This window comes from Eutrigla gurnardus (genome assembly GCF_963514095.1).
Source record: "Eutrigla gurnardus genome assembly, chromosome: 6".
In the NCBI taxonomy this organism is placed as follows: Eukaryota; Metazoa; Chordata; class Actinopteri; order Perciformes; family Triglidae; genus Eutrigla; species Eutrigla gurnardus.
The window spans coordinates 1,990,803-2,007,924 of record NC_139920.1 but is presented as its reverse complement, the minus strand read 5'-3'; the positions used below and the strand labels follow the sequence as shown (position 1 = coordinate 2,007,924).

At 43.2% G+C, this 17,122-nt stretch overlaps 1 protein-coding gene and 2 long non-coding RNA genes across 3 annotated transcripts in view; all 3 read left to right on the top strand.

Moving 5' to 3' along the window:
• The window catches only part of naaladl2 (N-acetylated alpha-linked acidic dipeptidase like 2), a gene marked incomplete at both ends in the record, with an annotated part of 796,426 nt that overhangs the window by 755,124 nt on the left and 24,180 nt on the right, over positions 1-17,122 (top strand). The gene's annotated exons all lie outside the window — the stretch shown is intronic.
• Positions 4,584-6,160, top strand: LOC311014799. Its single transcript, XR_014597299.1, has 5 exons — positions 4,584-4,775; positions 4,890-4,967; positions 5,060-5,149; positions 5,628-5,703; positions 5,888-6,160. It is a non-coding gene; the product is annotated as an uncharacterized lncRNA (long non-coding RNA).
• On the top strand, positions 7,466-8,215 carry LOC311014800. Its single transcript, XR_014597300.1, has 3 exons — positions 7,466-7,565; positions 7,679-7,843; positions 8,057-8,215. It is a non-coding gene; the product is annotated as an uncharacterized lncRNA (long non-coding RNA).

The following is a 17,122-nucleotide window of genomic DNA, read 5'->3' as shown; positions in this document are numbered from 1 at the left end:
GCCGCTCCCGATCCCCTCCAGACCGTGGTCAGACATATCCATCGACTTCGTCACGGGGCTCCCGGTCTCTCAAGGTAACACCACTGTCCTCACAGTTGTCGACAGGTTCTCCAAGATGGCTCGATTCATCGCTTTGCCCAAGTTACCATCCGCCAAAGAGACGGCGGAGGTCATGATGACCCAGGTTTTTCGGGTCCACGGGTTCCCTAAGGACATCGTTTCGGACCGGGGGCCCCAGTTCGTGTCCCGGTTCTGGAGGGAGTTCTGCAGACTCATCGGGGCCAAAGCCAGCCTGACTTCGGGATATCACCCGGAAGCCAACGGCCAGACCGAACGCCTCAACCAACAGCTGGAAACCGGCCTCCAGTGCGTGGTCTTTCAGAACCCCTCTACATGGAGCAAACACCTGGTCTGGGTAGAGTATGCTCATAATTCATTGCCCACATCAGCCACTGGCCTCTCGCCATTTCACTGTGCTCTCGGTTACCAGCCCCCGCTCTTTCCAGATAACGAGCTGGAAGTGTCGGTCCCCTCCGCCCATGCCATGGTCCGACGTTGCCGCCGCGTCTGGGCAGCCGCCCGTCAGGTACCGATTAGACAGGGGGACCGAGTGAAAAGGGCGGCAGACCGTAAACGACGGCCTGCTCCCAACTACCAACCTGGCCAAAGGGTGTGGCTGTCTGCTAAAGACCTGCACCTCAAGGTCCCCTCCAGGAAGCTGGCGCCGCGGTTCGTGGGTCCATTCCCAGTCACCATACTCATTGGTCCAGCAGCTGTCCGGCTTCGTCTGCCCCGGTCCCTCCGCGTTCATCCCACTTTCCACGTCAGCCAGGTGAAACCGGCCAAGGAGAGCTCCATGGTCCCAGCCGCCGCTCCCCCACCGCCACCGGAGGTGATCGATGGAGGCCCGGTGTACAAAGTCAAACAGCTGTTGGCAGTACGCAACCGGGGCCGGGGCAGACAGTTCCTGGTAGACTGGGAGGGCTACGGACCGGAGGAAAGACAATGGGTTCCGTCACGTCATATCGTAGATCACAGCCTCATCGATGACTTTTACCGGGATCACCCTGAACAGTCTGGGCCGTCAGGAGTCGGCCCTAGAGGGGGGGGTACTGTCACACCGCGGTGAGGGCCATCCTGTCTTGGGTTTTCTGTCTTGTGGATTTTGTTTTATTTTGAAAAGTAACTCTCCTCTCATTTCAGGTCACTTGCCCTTCCTCCTGTGTCACCAGTCTGATGTCTCCCCTAATCCCTGATTGTTCTCACCTGTGCTCCCTCTCCTGATGTGTATATAGTCTGTGTCTTCCCCTGTCTCGTTGCCAGAGTGTTTCGTCCCGTCGAGTACCTCAAGCCCCGTACCACAGCCTTGCCATAGATTTGTCGCCAAGTTTGTATCTCTGTAATCATTTTTTGTACCTCTGAAGAAGAGTGATTTTGTGTTGGATAAAGTTTTTGGTCAGTGTTTCTTTGTTTCAGTGTAGGGCTTTTCTCAGCCTTTTGATTTTCCTCCTTGTGGAGCGATCTTTTGTTTGTACCTTTTATATTGCATAATAGAGTAGTTTAAGTTTGTAGCCTGTTTACCTCGATCCTCCTTGTGAGCGCCTTTCTTTGTAATGTTCATAACGTATGTGTTTTTCTAAGTGTAGAGCAGATATAGAAGTTTTTCCTCCGTTGGATTGTTTTCTGTTCAATTGCTTTCTTGTTGGGTTTTGATTTCTTAGCCCTCGTCTTCTAGACGAGTCAAGAGTTTTGCAGCAGTATTGATTTGTCACTACTTCTGAAGAAGACAAAAGTTGATTCAGAAATAAATGCCTGTCTAAACCGTCCCTATCTGCATCTGGGTCCTCTCCTTTTGTCCAAGCCTGACAGTGATAGATCTGCTAACCAATCACTAGTGATTATTCTTGTTTAAAAGACCCAGTGTGACCAATAGTAACACATCTGCCAACGGGGGTGGGGTTTACATTTATAATGACTCATCAGGTTGACCAATAGTGACAGATCTGCCAACGTGGGTTGGCTTTACATTTATAATGACCAGATCTGACAACCAATCACGAGCGATTATACTTGTTTAAAACTAGTGGTTTCATCCAATCCTGAGTGAGGATATTCAAGCCATCTCTGGCCAGGCGCGGTTTCGCTGCTATTCATATGCTAATAAGAGCCTTCGCTGTGGTTCGTTTTCGACAATTTTCGGCACAGACGAACGCGGCGTTCGCAGCCTGTAAATTGTCGTTAACTCCCGAAAATTAGGGAGAATTCCGGGCGTTTACAGGGACGAAAATCCGACTTTTCATGCAGTGTGAGTTAATGTGGCAGTGAGTGGTTTCAAGACAATGAACAAAGTAGTAACTATGTGTTTCTATATCATCTGTAATGTTTTGAATTGAGCACAATGTCACTGCACGGTTCTCAGACAGTTTTGTCATTGATTGTGGAGATGATTTGGAATTGTGTGTGTGAAAAGTTGCCTGACAGGCATATGGACGTGGAGTGGGATGCTGAGGTTGAGAACCTTGGATAGCTATCCTATGACCTCCAACCAAAACTGCATTTTTTAAATCTAGCATCTTTTTTATTGAGCAGTTGTTTTCCACATACATTACACTTCAATATTTAGAGCTTGTTTTAATGTTTATGGTGTTTAAAATTGCACCTATAGCGTTGGGGTCATTAGAAAATTAAATACAGTAATAGGCAAATAAAACAAATAAACGTTTTTTTTTTATTTGAATTACTTCTGTTAAATAATTACCATCCATTCATCCATTGTCTACCGCTTTATCCTGTATTCAGGGTCAAAATAAAAATAAACAAATGGATTACCCCCCTGTAAAAAGCGAGGGTCTCCTTTCCCAGAGCCTACTATTTTTCCCTGAAGTTCACACACATATAATCACACTTACCCTACTAGCCACACTACATTTCCCAGCATGCCACATATATCGGCTGCCGCGGCGTTGCACTACTACAGTCGCAACCAACACGGCCGGCGAATCGAAGCAACCACATTTTGCTTGAGACCAAACACAACAGCCGACTCACGTTCTGCCGGTCCGTCCGTATACTGGTCCAGGTAGAAACGTGTGCCACGTCGGAGCCAGTTCCTTATTCACTGTCCTGGGATGGTGGAATGGGGTTTGCTAAGGGTGGGGCTGGTGAGTAGGCGTGCAGATGTCACTGTCATTTTTATTGCTGATGTGATGTTTTTATATTAGGGGGGGCTTAGCTCAGGAGGTAGAGCGGGTTGGCTGGCAACCGCAAGATTGCCGGTTCGATCCCCGGCTCCTCCTAGCTGAGTGCCTGGTGTCCCTGAGCAAGACACCTCACCCTAATTGCTCCTGACGAGCTGGCTGTCGCCCTGCGTGGTTGACTCAGCCGTCGGTGTGTGAATGTGTGAGTGAATGGGTGAATGTCAGTCATTACTGTAAAGCGCTTTGGAGAAAAGCGCTATATAAATGAGGCCATTTACCATTTATATTACAAGGTTTGTGTGGGAAAAATATATGGTGTTTATTAATAATGATATATAATGGTAAAGATATTTCTGTATGGCGACGACGAGGTTAATTGTGTATGGTGGTATGGCGTTTACCTCTCCGAGTGGGCTCTCCCAATCAGGTAGGGTGGCTGATGGGTAGGCCTACTTAAGGAGGAAATGGCCAGGGGGGGCAGTTTGATGCACCAGCTTGCGGAGAGGCTGTTTTTTTCCCCCCAACTGAAAACGAAATTGAGTTTTAAAGGTACAAAATGTAAGAAATCTAAAGCAACTGGCCGTAAAATCATCCTAATATGTCATAGAGACTGCCGAGCAACCACGGGTTGCCAGTTTCGACTGAGCTACAATGGCGGAGGCAAAGAAACCCAAAACAGCTCGTTATGATTCACAAAAACGCCAAGATAAAAACCGAGGCAAAGCGAGGGTCTATATAGGGGATGCATTTGAACGGTGGAGACAGTTGAAAGCTGAGAGGAATTTGAAATCGGATGCAGAATTGGCTACTCTTCTCCTAGCCAGGTAAGTTCAGCTTGGCTAACAAAGTTAGCATCATAGCTTGACGGGGATGGACATTTCGAATACTTTGAACTGTCGAGTAACAACGTTATTCATTTCGATCATAGAAACAAACGTTAGCAGCACAGCTAACGCTAGCAGCATTAGCAGCACTGTCCTGTTACGGGCATCTGGCTGTCCGGCCACCGTCCAGCCGAGGCCGGCCGGACAGCACAGCTAACACTAGCAGCATTAGCACTGTCCTGTTACGAGCTGTGCTGCTAACGTTTGTTTCTATGATCGAAATGAGTAACGTTGTTACAATACTAAATCTTACATTTGATATTTTGCCAAACTCGAGTCCTCTTTAGGTCTTTGCATGTATATCGCCATAAACTATATGCTATAACATTATAAAAGAGGAGGCAAAAATGAAGGACAGTTCTGTCAAATATCATGCATAACGTTATTCCATCTGATATGTCTATTCCTAGTCAACAGCTACGTTACCATAAATAATAATAAATCTTGATCTTTACTGAGAGAACAGAATTGTGTATCTTAGAGTCATTTATGATAAAACGCTCATCTCTTTAGCTACATGGGTCTGAGCACCTCCACCCCCAGTAAGAGGCACAGACTGGGGAAAAATCTTGGCAACTCCATCACTATCAAGTATTGGAGGGCCATCATGTGATACCCTTTCTATTGAGGAAGGCAAACTAGGCCTACATGAAAGTGAGAGCACCGCTGATGCCCCTGAAGCCCTACAGGAAAGGTAAATAAAGCCTCACAATCCTTTATAATACGACTGATGAAAACAAAATAGGTTGAACATTTCCTTTTTCTACGATCCACACCTATGTTGACTTCTTTTTTTTCCCAAAAAAAGTTTACAGAACATGAGTATCCAGGATAGTGAGACCCAAACTATGGATGAACGTCAGATAAATGACCTGAGAAACAGTGTGTAAGTTTCACTGAAAATGCCCGTAGTAGTAGTGTGACAAGACTTTCTGAAGTGCTTTGATTGTTTATATTTTATAATTTCCAATTTGACAGTATTGATTGGGGTGATTGTGATGAGACTGAGGAGCATATCGAAGGTGATGACAGTCAAGATGAAGACTACGTTCCTTCTATTTGTGTTCGGTATGTTACCATAATTTTGATTCTCATTGGTTCATGATTTTTTACTCGATAAAAGTCCTTAGTAAATATTGTTAGGAACACAGAACAAATATTACTCTGAATCATTCTTTCTCTTTAGACACACAGAAATGTTATTCGCAGAGAACTACATAAGTACTCTAACAAGTTATGTAATTATTACTGCTTCACCACTATATCTTGTATTAATAACTAATGCAATTGCTTTCATATGTTCATGTCTACAGGATGGGTGGAGCATTGCAGGCACCACCAGACCTTGCCAGTGTGCCTGTAATAGATGCCAGTGAAACTGTACATGACATCCCGGCAGAGACGGAGCCTGACCCTCCTGCAGTTGACCCACCCCTGCCTCAATCTCCCTTTCCTGCTATACCGGATGTCATAACAGAGGATGACCTAATCGGGAAACATGCCTCCATTACACACTCCAAAGGTGCCCTCATACGTTTGGTCTCAGCCAGGTGGAGTGTCAGTGCCGCCCCCCCTTTGAAGTTTCTATCACCTACAGGGGTACTGCAAGCATAATGGAATGGGTGAGTGGTTGTAGTCACACAACATTGCAAACTAGTAGTATTTCTGAGTTAGAAACAATGGAAATTGTTTTGTGACACTTGATTATGCTTTCAACGTTGTTCATATGTTATCTACTTACTGCACATCTGTAATGCACATCTGTATTTTGCCATGTTGAGTAAGTTGTGTTTTATTCATTGGCAGACCTGTCCTGTTGGCCATATTGTATGGAGGTGGTGCTCACAGCCAACAGTGAAATACGGGATGCTGGCAGGGGACTTCATGTTGGCCACCAACATCTTGCTCTCGGTGAGTAACTATGCCAAAGTTGCTCTACTATTTTGTTTCATGAACATGGTGATGGTGGACCATAGTTCATTCTACAATATTCAAAACACGTATTGTGTGGATACCATCAAGGAATGTTGGGAAGAGAAGAGAGCAGAGAGCATACAACACCTACAAACCAGAGATGTGGTGATAGTAGGTAATGTGAAGTTTAAAAAAATATATATTTTAGGATTCAGTGGTTTGTTGAAGTTTGAATGTGATGTTCATTGAAAATAATTCATTATTTACTATTTCAATAGCGGATGGAAGAATGGACAGTCCTGGGCATTGTGCCCAGTACTGTACATACACTGCCATGGAGAATGACTCCCGAGAAATAATTTCCATCATAACAGTGGACAAAAGGGAAACGGGGAGAAATTCTGTGGTCATGGAGAGAGAAGCATTTGTGCGGACAGTCGATAGGCTATTGGAAGAGGTGAAGCTTGTGGAGGTCTGCACAGATGCCCATGTCCAGATCTCTGCCCTAATGAGGAAGTATTGAAAGTTTGTTGGAATCAAAAAACAATTTTAGTCATCGTTTTATTTATTTGTTTTGGAAAATCAACTGTATTTACCATACATAATTTTGTATTTAATTTTACTGAATCAGACAAAGGAAAGTACAAAGACCTGGGATGCAGCACAGTTTGAACATGTGGCATGGTGCCAAGAATTTGGCCAAAAGGATCCATTCTGTAAGTGTAGTTTTCATTACAAACACTTTTACCATGATAATCTAACTTGTGCTTTGTTTTGATGACTGTTTTATCTTTACATCCTAGGCTGCACAGGTGAAAGGTCAGTCCAGCTTGAGCCATTGGTTGAAGGACATCGTCAAACCACTTTTGGTGGTGCTGCAAAGAGGCAGATTTGTACCAAGAATTCATTGTAAGTTGTCATGGTTTAGAAACTACTTGATTATCATTTTTTGGAGAATGTAAAGGTTTATTTCTTTTTAAGATTTTTTTGAGGCATAGACACCTTTTATTAGCAGTGGATAGATCGGAAACATGAGGAGAGAGAGAGGGGATGTGACATGCAGCAAAGGACCTCCGGCCGGGATTCGAACCGGGGTCGGCTGCGTATGTACGTTCGTACATGGCATGCGCTCTAACCACTCCGCCAACTGCGCACCCCTGTAAAGGTTTATTTCTAAGAAGAAAACGAGCAGTGTAATAACAATAAGCTTGTGAAAAGGTGAAATAAAGTACATCTGTTTCTATGATTTTAGACATAAGCAGTATATCATGTACAGTGTGTGTGCTTGTTTTTGCAAGTAGATTATTTTACAGATACTGCAAACAAATAGTCTTTATTTTTATTGTATAAGTGTGTTCTCAACAACTCAATTAGTTTGTGAAAATCTATATATTTTTAGGAGTTGTGGCTTGGACTACTACATCATGTCACCAATGAACACAAGCGGGTGCTGGGCAGCTGCCAGCATGTGGATCTGGAATCTGGGGGAACTCATCAGTGGCTTGTGAGAGGCTCCATGGCACACGAGGCCCTCAAAGCCGTCGTTACAAACAAGCGGTGGCTGAAAGAGGTCCACAACTACCTCAAATTTAGGTAATTTGACTGTCTCTTTACTAATAAGGATGTTTGCAAAGCTAGAAAGTAATTTACTAAATATTTGACAATGGTTGTCCCCATCTACAGGTCCACTGCTGATCTGGAGTCTTTCCAGAATCATATTCTTATGTATGCTAATAAGCGTACAGCATTTAGCCCACCAGTGTTTGAGGCCCGAACAATCCTTGCCGCCATGGTTTACAATTTCCATAAGGACAGGCCAGACTTACTTAAATCTGACGGAGGCAAACAGTAAGTCACTTGCTCATTGCTCCATGTATTTATTTTTTGAAAACACAAAAAAAAATGTTTTGAGGAATATACTTAGACGTCATGCCCATCAACGTTTTTAATATATTGCCCTCTGGGCGGTGCGATCAAACCGATTCTCAGCTTACTGTCCTGAGCTGAGATTTTCTAATTACATTTCTTTCTCTCTCTCCCCTCTGCTTCTACAAATTTCAGGTACAAGAGGCTGTACAAAAAAAATGCCAGGAGGTACATGCTGTACACTGTGAAGACTGCAAAAACATATGCATACATCCCAGAGTTGCAAGCCAGGATTCTTCGGAAGAGACTGGCTGGGAAGGGGATGCCCAGGAAGAGGTCATTTCGGCCTGATGACCCCAGAAGGCTTGGTCTGTTCCCTCCTGTCCCAGCACCAACTGTGACAGAACTCCTGCACACCCAAGTCAGGAGAGGTCTTGGTAGGTGGAATGTCTTCATTTTTAACTCATTGGGCTACATAAGACACTCTCTAAGTTAGATCTCATGTGTAACATAACTTTATACACCATCAAGAAACCTGATTTCTGTGCCAATGATTTAATCTACTGATTTTTTATTTTATTTGTTGTTCTCTGCTGCTCAAGCATTCAAGAGTGACTAAAGAGCCAATAAGCATCATGGAGCTTAATTGAGCTCAAAACTTTTTACTCTTTATTTACTATATTTTTTTGCCTTTTGTGTCTATTGGAAAATTAAAACAATGTGCTCAGTAAAAGGAAGTCACCATTTGATCTGTACTGTGTGTTATTTATACTTCATCTTGAGGTTTATTGCACTGTTTTCACACTGAAATGACTGAAAGAGGACGGTTTTTGGTTTGTTCTTTAGACAATAGAAATAATTTATTACATTGTTTACAGTTTCACCAGATGTCAGGTGGCGATATGCCTTATCAGCTAATGTTATAAAGTAATTACGTCAATTGGACATAATGAACTTTGACAACATATGATAATGATCTGAATCCAGCATTTCTGTTATGATGTCATGGTAAAAGACACAACAGTGCTTTTTTGAATACAGTATTTTTATTGATAAACAAAAACAAATTTTCAGTCACACTCAACATTTTAACAGTAACGAACATACGAACAACAAAACATAATTGAAAGTGACATCAAATAGTGGGCACAAAGCCTGTGTACTGGCCCAGAGGATCTGGGTATTTGTCCCTAATCTTCCAAACGCAGCAGCTAGGGATTACGCGCCTGTAATCCTGGCCGAATGACCCATGTTGCCAAAAGATGTCTTGCCGATAGGCAGCATACCTAAATTCGTGGTTGTCATCCCCTGGCTCTCTAGCAACACCAACTACCCACACGTCATTCCTGTACTGTCTGTGAAGGCGCAAATAGCCATCCTCCAGACAGTACAGGTTGAAGTGCGGCAGTTGGCTGATGCAGTTGATAGGACCCTGGCCACAGCATTTTCTCTCAAATCTGTGGTCATCTCCCTGCAGTTGCCACAGGTGCACCATGGAAGACCAGCCGCTGTTGGAGGATTAGGGGTGTTCCCTAAGGTTAGTAGGGCATCAAAAACCAACCCTGGCTCCCTGGAAAAAAGTTGGGTGTCAGCTCTCTTAGCTCCCCTTCCCCCATCTGCAAAATAAGTGCCTAGGTAAACACATCACAAAGAAACAATGTTATGCATTTCAGCTAGTAAAAGTAAAAAACAAAGCTGACATGATGTAACACTACCTCCGACCCATACAATTCAGATGGTCTACACTACAGGTTTTATAGCCATGATGTCACTTCAGTAATCTATTCATTTATCACAGTTTTAGCATACTCTGAAAATCAATAGCTTGGTTTCAGTCACGTGATTGTGATGACGCGTTACGGGGGCGCGATTTCCAAATGGCTGTCCGGAAGTAAAAATGCCGACTACGTCTGTGGAGGAAACCGTTCCAGAGAGTCCGTATTGTAGGGATTTAGAGCCAGTTTCTAGAATACGATACAAAAAATGAGTTAGTAAATATGTTGGGCGTGACCCGTACCTCATGAAGATGAGTGAGTTTTCTGGAGCGAGGGACGTGGCTCCGGCATCGGGTACCCCGAGGCGGAGGAGGAGGGTCCGCCGACGCGACCCGCCGAACCCCGACCGTCAACGCTGCCCTCATAGCCCCCGCTAGAGCGGCACCGCTAGAGCAACTTAACTAAGAGCTGGCTCAGGGCAAATCTGAGCCAGCCCTAACTATAAGCGGTCTCAAAGAAAACGGTTTTAAGCCTACTGTTAAATGTGGGAAGAGTGTCTGCCTCCCGAACCAGAACCGGAAGACGGTTCCACAGAAGAGGAGCTTGATGGCTGAAAGCTCTGGCCCCTGTTCTAATTTTGGAGACTTTAGGAACTAAAGTAACCCTTTATTCTATATAATAAGAGCCTCAGTTAATGTAGGTGGTAAAATATTGTTCCGGGCATGTTGATACAATTTTAATAAGTAGGGTGATAGGCTTTGACTTAAGGTCTTGTATAACTCCCCTGGGAGTCTATTGGTGTGATCTGTGATGGTAAGTTCGGAATTCAGGGTTCCGCAGTCTTTGTCATTCAGTCTGGGAAGATCATACGTATCTAAGAATGCCTTGATTACTGTAAGTTCTCTAGAGTGTTTTGAGGAGTACAAGTTAGAATAAAATTAAAGTTTTCTATTATTGTGAGCTTTTACCTTATGTATTGTCAGATCACTTTCCATTTTGCTGAGCTGTCTAGCTAGCAGTTTGTGTGGCTTGTCACTGAATTTGAAGTCATTTATTCATATTTTAGTGTTGCTATCTTTCCGTATAGAGCAATAGAGAGGGATTGTACATTTTATTGTCTAATAGTTTGATTTGTTTTTCTAGTTCTTTTAATTTGGCCTGTTTTTTCCCTCAAGGCTTCAAAAGAGATTATACAGCCTCTTAAGAAGGCTGTGAATGCTTCCCAAAGGATGGAGGGAGATGTCCCAGGAATGTTTTTCATTTCAAATTATAGGGAAAGTTGGGCTTTTAAGTATTCACAGTCTCCAAGTGCTGTGTGGTTTATCTACCTGATCTAGACGTAATGAAAATATGGCATGAGCAGTAAGGTGAATTATAATTGTGACTATGTTGTCACACTACACCACGCTGGGAATTTCACCATGAGAATAATACGTTGTACGGCGTGTCTGGCACATGGGGGAGATGCCTTTGCGGATGCAGCCAGCAGCCACTGAAATTGCTTCCCGCTAGCTGGCTCATTCAGGCTACTTCCGGCTTTTTTATTATTATAACGCAAAATGGATCCCGTTCTAGCCAGAAGAGTGCTACGTGTTTTAGTAATTCAGTCCCTGTATATATACACAGGAACTGATCATAAAGAATCGGCCAGTTTCCAACCGCAATGATTAACCTTTACTCCATGTATCGGCTTTTTACATGTGCTTTCCCCGGTTGTACCAATACGGCGATTATATTAGCCAGCATCAGAGTAGTCTATTTGTATGTTTGCATGACGCGATCTGATTGGCTGATGGATCCGTCGGCACCTGAAAAGTTGAACTTTTCTCAACTTTCTTTTCCCCACACGAGCGATGCAGCAAAGCGGACCCACAATTCATTTAAGCAAAACATGACACAAGCCCATGCAAAGTCAATGAGGTCTGTCGATCAGTCTGAACGCGCCCTTAATACACAGGTTTGTTTTTGTGCACACATACACAGGACACGTGGATCCCATAAATATTTATTCATTTAGAACATTTTTATTAATAAATAAAGGGGATAGGCAAGCCTAGAAAGACTTACACGTGGTTAGTTCGACATGATACATTCTTTATTACAAATGATTACTATTATCCACACTGTGGTGATATGTAAGCCAGTACCTAACTTACAACTATAAAAACAACAAATTTGAGCAGGCAAGGGCTTACTGTGGGGTGGCAGACTATCTGGGGGCATTCACTTTAACAGAGAGTTTTTTCTGCCCCTAGTGGACACAGCCCTCAACAGCTTAAATGACAGATTTTCAAAACTGGAGGATTTCTGTTCTCAAAAGAAAATATGTCAGAGACTATTCAGAGTGGCACACTTGCAGACAAGTGTAAGAAACTGGAGAAAACACAACACGACAGATTCTGAGGATTTGGTTCTGGAGGTCAGGGGTCCCTTTCAAAAAGCAGGTTCAACATACTCTGAACCTAACCCTGAACTCTGAGTTGACCAACTCTGAGATAGGCAACTCTGAGTTTTCGGTTTCAGAACAGCAGTTTTGAATTAGTTCAGTCAACTCTGAGTATGTAAACTCTGAGTTACGCGCGTGCCTGCTGACTCTATAAAGCCATCATCAATGGAGCTCCGATACTACGATTCACCATGGCAACGGGGAGAGCGTTATTAGATATTACCGAGTGTTTATGTAGAAAACAAGCTCATCCTGAGAAAGCGGAGCAACGTAACTGCAGCAAAGTAGAGATAGTTGGCGTGGCAGACAATTACTGCCCGATCTAATGTGTATAACTGAATGAAACAGTCGATTGATCTAAAGGTAATAAGTGTTCATTTTCAGCTTTGCAGAGCGACACTGTGGTCTAACGGTTAGCAACGCTGCCTATGGTGCAGGCGACAGTGGTTCAATTCCCGTAGTTCACAAAGTAGCAGATGAATAAGTTATCATTTTCATTGGGTGTAATCCCCCCAGGCACAGAAAGAAAGTGGCTTCAGTTGAAAATTAAGCATAAGAATATTGCGCAAATACGTTGACTAAGGCATATGATTTTAATCATATTTCACATATTAAACAGTAAATATAAGCAGGTATTTCAACACAGGAATGTACTTAAACATTTCATAAATCTCCCGTTCGCAAAAAAGCTAGCTCCGCAAAGAATCTGGTTGCGGATTATGTCCGCGATATGAAATGTTGAAAATGTCAGAGAATATTGTTGAGATAATATCTAATGTGATTGGAAGGAAAGGTAATCAAAATCCTCTCCCGATGCAAAGCTGCTAGAATCACTGTTATTTCCATATCGATTAGGTTGGCGATGAAAGGACGGCACATTTTTTCAGAGTTGGTTCAGATTCCGGAAAAAGGCGGAGACATGTTGGAGAAACTCAGGGTTTGTTGAAGCAAACCTGCTAGCGAGCAGGTTAGGTTCACGGAGTATGTTACCCGGGTAACTGACTCAGATTTATGCTGAACTGGCTTTGTGAAACCAAAAAAACAGAGTTTCCCTCATCTCGGGGTTAACTAACTCAAGGTTTTCACTAAACCTGCTTTGTGAAACGGACCCCAGGGCTGCTGCCTATGCCTTTCAAGATCATGTATCTTCATCCCCAAGAGAGATGCTTGATAACATTAACAAGGAACACCTTGACCAAGGTGCACAATGTGCGGTCTTTTGGATTTGGAGGACATAGTGGCAGCATTTGCCCTAGCAAAGGCACATAAACAGCATTTGTAGTTTGTTTGCTATTATATAAATGTGAATCTGAATATCATATCAGTGCAACAGAGTCTCATATTATAATGTGTCACAATGTCATGAAATTATATGTCATGCAGTGGTGTTGATCGTCTGTATTGTATTGGTGTGTGTTGTGTGGTAGGTGGTTGTATATGTCAAGTCAATTGGCAATTGTTATAACTGCAGCAGGTGGGGATGGAGGGGTTTTGGGATTGGTGTCTGGATAGGTGGGTTGATGAGAGCCTCTATATATCTGTGTCTGTTGTTGTAACTGTAATTTCTTGTCTTGTATTGTATGTTCTGTTGGACCCCCTTGAAAACGAGATGACTGCTCATCTCAAGGGGTTATAATAAATAAATAAACTTTCATTATCATATGTAGCACCTTTTTAAGGGTTTTAATGAGCACAGGAATTGTAATGTGGGTTGTATACAATGTGACAACATTGAATTAATTTAAGATTGTATTCTTTTATATTCAAAATAAAACTTTTAGATTATTTATTAGATTATTTATAACATAATGGTGATGAACGTTGGTTGGAGGGGCCCCCTAGGAATTTTTGCCTTGGGCTCCATCAGACTCTCAAATCGCCACTGCTTGTAGGGCAGGTCCCCAACCCCAGCAATCCCAGTAAAAATGACAAGGCGTCATTTCAAGGGCAAGGCGTTCACTTTCATTTTTTTTAGGGCACAAAGGCCGTTGAGTAAAATGAGATGGTTTTACCTTTCAGATTAATACAATAACATCCTAATTCATAACAAAACATGAATTATGTATTAAAACGTTTTAAATACCAATATCAAGTTAATGTTACATTGGATTTTTTTTAAATAACATCTTACAAAGAAATTACTACTTGAAAGCAAGAAAACATTCTGTATGAAATCTTTATATATATAAAGATGCACAAGCTCATACACGGGTAGGCAATGTGGACATGACGTAGACTTTAATCGATAGGCAGTCCCTCTCATTATCGATCAGTGTTCAACTCGGATCTCCCCCGCTATCGAGCCATTTTATGACTGAAAATACTGTTGATGACTGTGTAGGACACAGGGTCAGGCTTGGGCTTCAGACCCACTACGCTGCACATGGGCTTTTCACATGGAACTTGGACAGGGCCAGGGACACAAAGGCCACTGTGGCTGTACAATGTTTTTTTTTTTTTTTGTGGCCGCCATGAAATTCCCACCCTTACCTGTTCTTGTCTTGCTCCCGTTTTGAGAGGCTGAGGAGGCTGGTTTACTTTCTTCCTGCATGTGATGTTGATATGGGATGTTGCGCAAGTTCTATTTTGGAACAATCACAACAGAGCAATCGCTCTGATCCACAGACTAGCCTACTGCTAGGGTGGCTGTAATTCCATAAAAGCCCACCACCCGTCACTAGCGCTGTTTACACTGGAACTTTGACAGCGGCACAAAGGCCACCTTGGCTGTAAATTGAACATTTTTTCACAGGGCATCAAGGCCCAAGTGCGGGGCAACGACATGGCCGTCGTGGCCGTCTTGAAATTCCCATCCTGGTGAGTGCTCTGTTCCGTGCTTAAGCATGGAACACTCCCTTGGCCCTGGCACAATTGGAATAGGTGGATTCCGGCACGGTACAGTTCATGCACGAGCGAGTGCACGACTACGCAACGTGGACAATTTTTTCCTTTTTTTTTTACCCTGACCCCAGTACGGAGCAACTGCCTTAATGTGAGTGTGCCCTAAGAGGCAGAATCTCAGATTTTGACCAGTTGATGGGGTAGCCAGAAAACTTGGCAAAACTGTTAAGCAGCTTGTGGACTGATGGAAAGGACGTTGATGGAGATGTTAAATGTAAGAGTGTGGCAGAGACTGTTGTCACCAGGTTCTCACAGCTCAAGTGATAACTAGAACACAGGTCGATATTGGGTGGTAACTGGAGCATTGTGTAGGGTCTTTAGTAGACTGGTGAGTGTAATCAGGGCTGTGTTCATTTGAAGGGGGATTTTGCAGCTGTGGAGGATTTCAGAGATCATATTGATTAATAACGATGACAGAAGAGACCATAAATGTTCTGGGAATTCAGCTGGGAATCCATCTAAACCTGTTGACTTGTTGGTGGGCATGAGGAGCAGTGTTTTCTTCAGCTCCTCTCTGGTGGGTGGTGTTTATAGATTATCTGCTTGTGTTGTTGAGAGTTTATGGAGCGAGACATTCCTCAGAAATGCATCCACTTCTTCAGGTGAAGTGACATGGTCTGATGTGTATAGTTTTGAGTAATGATTTTTTATTGTTTCATTTATTACTGCATGATCCTGTGTAGTGTTTCCAGAAATATTTTTGATTACTGTGATGTTATTTTGTTCAGTTTAGGGACTGTATAAAATACAGCAGACAGGTGACATGCTCAGACTGAATTAAAAGCCATGGAAAACAGGTGGGTCTTCAATAAGGACTTAAAAACCTCTATGGTCTGGGCTGATGTAATATGCCAGGGCAAGCTATTCCAGAGCCTAGGGGCAGCCGCCGCAAAGGCTCGGTCCCCTCTGGTTTTTAGTCTGGTCCTGGGGACTTCCAGCAGCAGTTGATCTGCCAACCTCAGCGCTCTGGCTGGAGTGTGACAATGTAAAAGTTCAGATAAGTATAGCGGTGCCAGTCCATTTAAAGCTTTAAAAACAAATTACAAAAGTTTAAAATCAATCCTGAAGCAGACAGGGAGCCAGTGTAGCGAGGCCAAGACTGGTGTAATGTGGTCGCGCTTTCTTTTATCAGTCAGGAGACAAGCGGCTGCGTTTTGCACAAGCTACAGGTGACGAAGCAACGACTGGTCGACACCAACATACAGAGAGTTACAGTAATCCAGTCGTGAAGAAATAAAGGCATGGATCACTCTCTCTAGATCTTTGGGAGGGAGATAGGCCTTAATCTTGGCTAAGAGTCGAAGCTGGAAGAAACTCGTTTTGATGACAGAACTAACCTGCCTGTCAAATTTAAAAGCACTATCTAGTGTTACTCCAAGGTTCTTGACATGAGTGTGGAAGTTAGGAGTAAGTGGGCCCAGAAAACCAGCAGAAAAATCATGAACATTTTGCCCAAACATAATTATCTCAGTTTTGTTTTCATTAAGGTTGAGAAAATGTATGTCCATCCAAGTTTTTACATCTGATAAGCAATCAAGCAATGGCTGCAATGTATCCTTACTATTGTACTTTAAAGGGATATAGATTTGTACATCGTCAGCAAAACAGTGGAAAGAAACGTTGTGTTTCGCTAAGATGGATCCCAGGGGCAATACAGTAAAAACAGGATAGGGCCCAAAATAGAGCCTTGAGGGACTCCACAGGTAAGAGGGGCAGCGGTAGAGGAAAACTCCCCCAGGTGAACTGCGAAACTCCTATCAGCCAGATAAGACTCAAACCATTTGAGGGCAGTACCTGTGATGCCTACGCACTGTTATAATCGTAACAGAAGGGTCCTGTGATCCACAGTGTCGAAGGCAGCTGACAGGTCTAGGAGCACAAGGACAGCAGTTACCTGCATCAACAGTTAAAATAAGATCATTAAAAACTCTTAAAAGGGCCATTTCGGTACTGTGGCGCGGTTTAAAGCCAGACTGGAATTTTCCATTGATGCCATGGAAAGACAGCTGAACATAGACTACCTTCTCCAGAACCGGTAGCTTGGAGATGGGTCTGAAATTAGAAAGAACAGAAGGGTCTAGATTTTTCTTTTTGATTAGAGTACTACAGCATGTAGTATTAAAGGCAACTTGGACACAGCCTGAACTGAGACAAGTGTTTATAAGAACAAGAACACTTGAACCAACAGTATCAAAAACT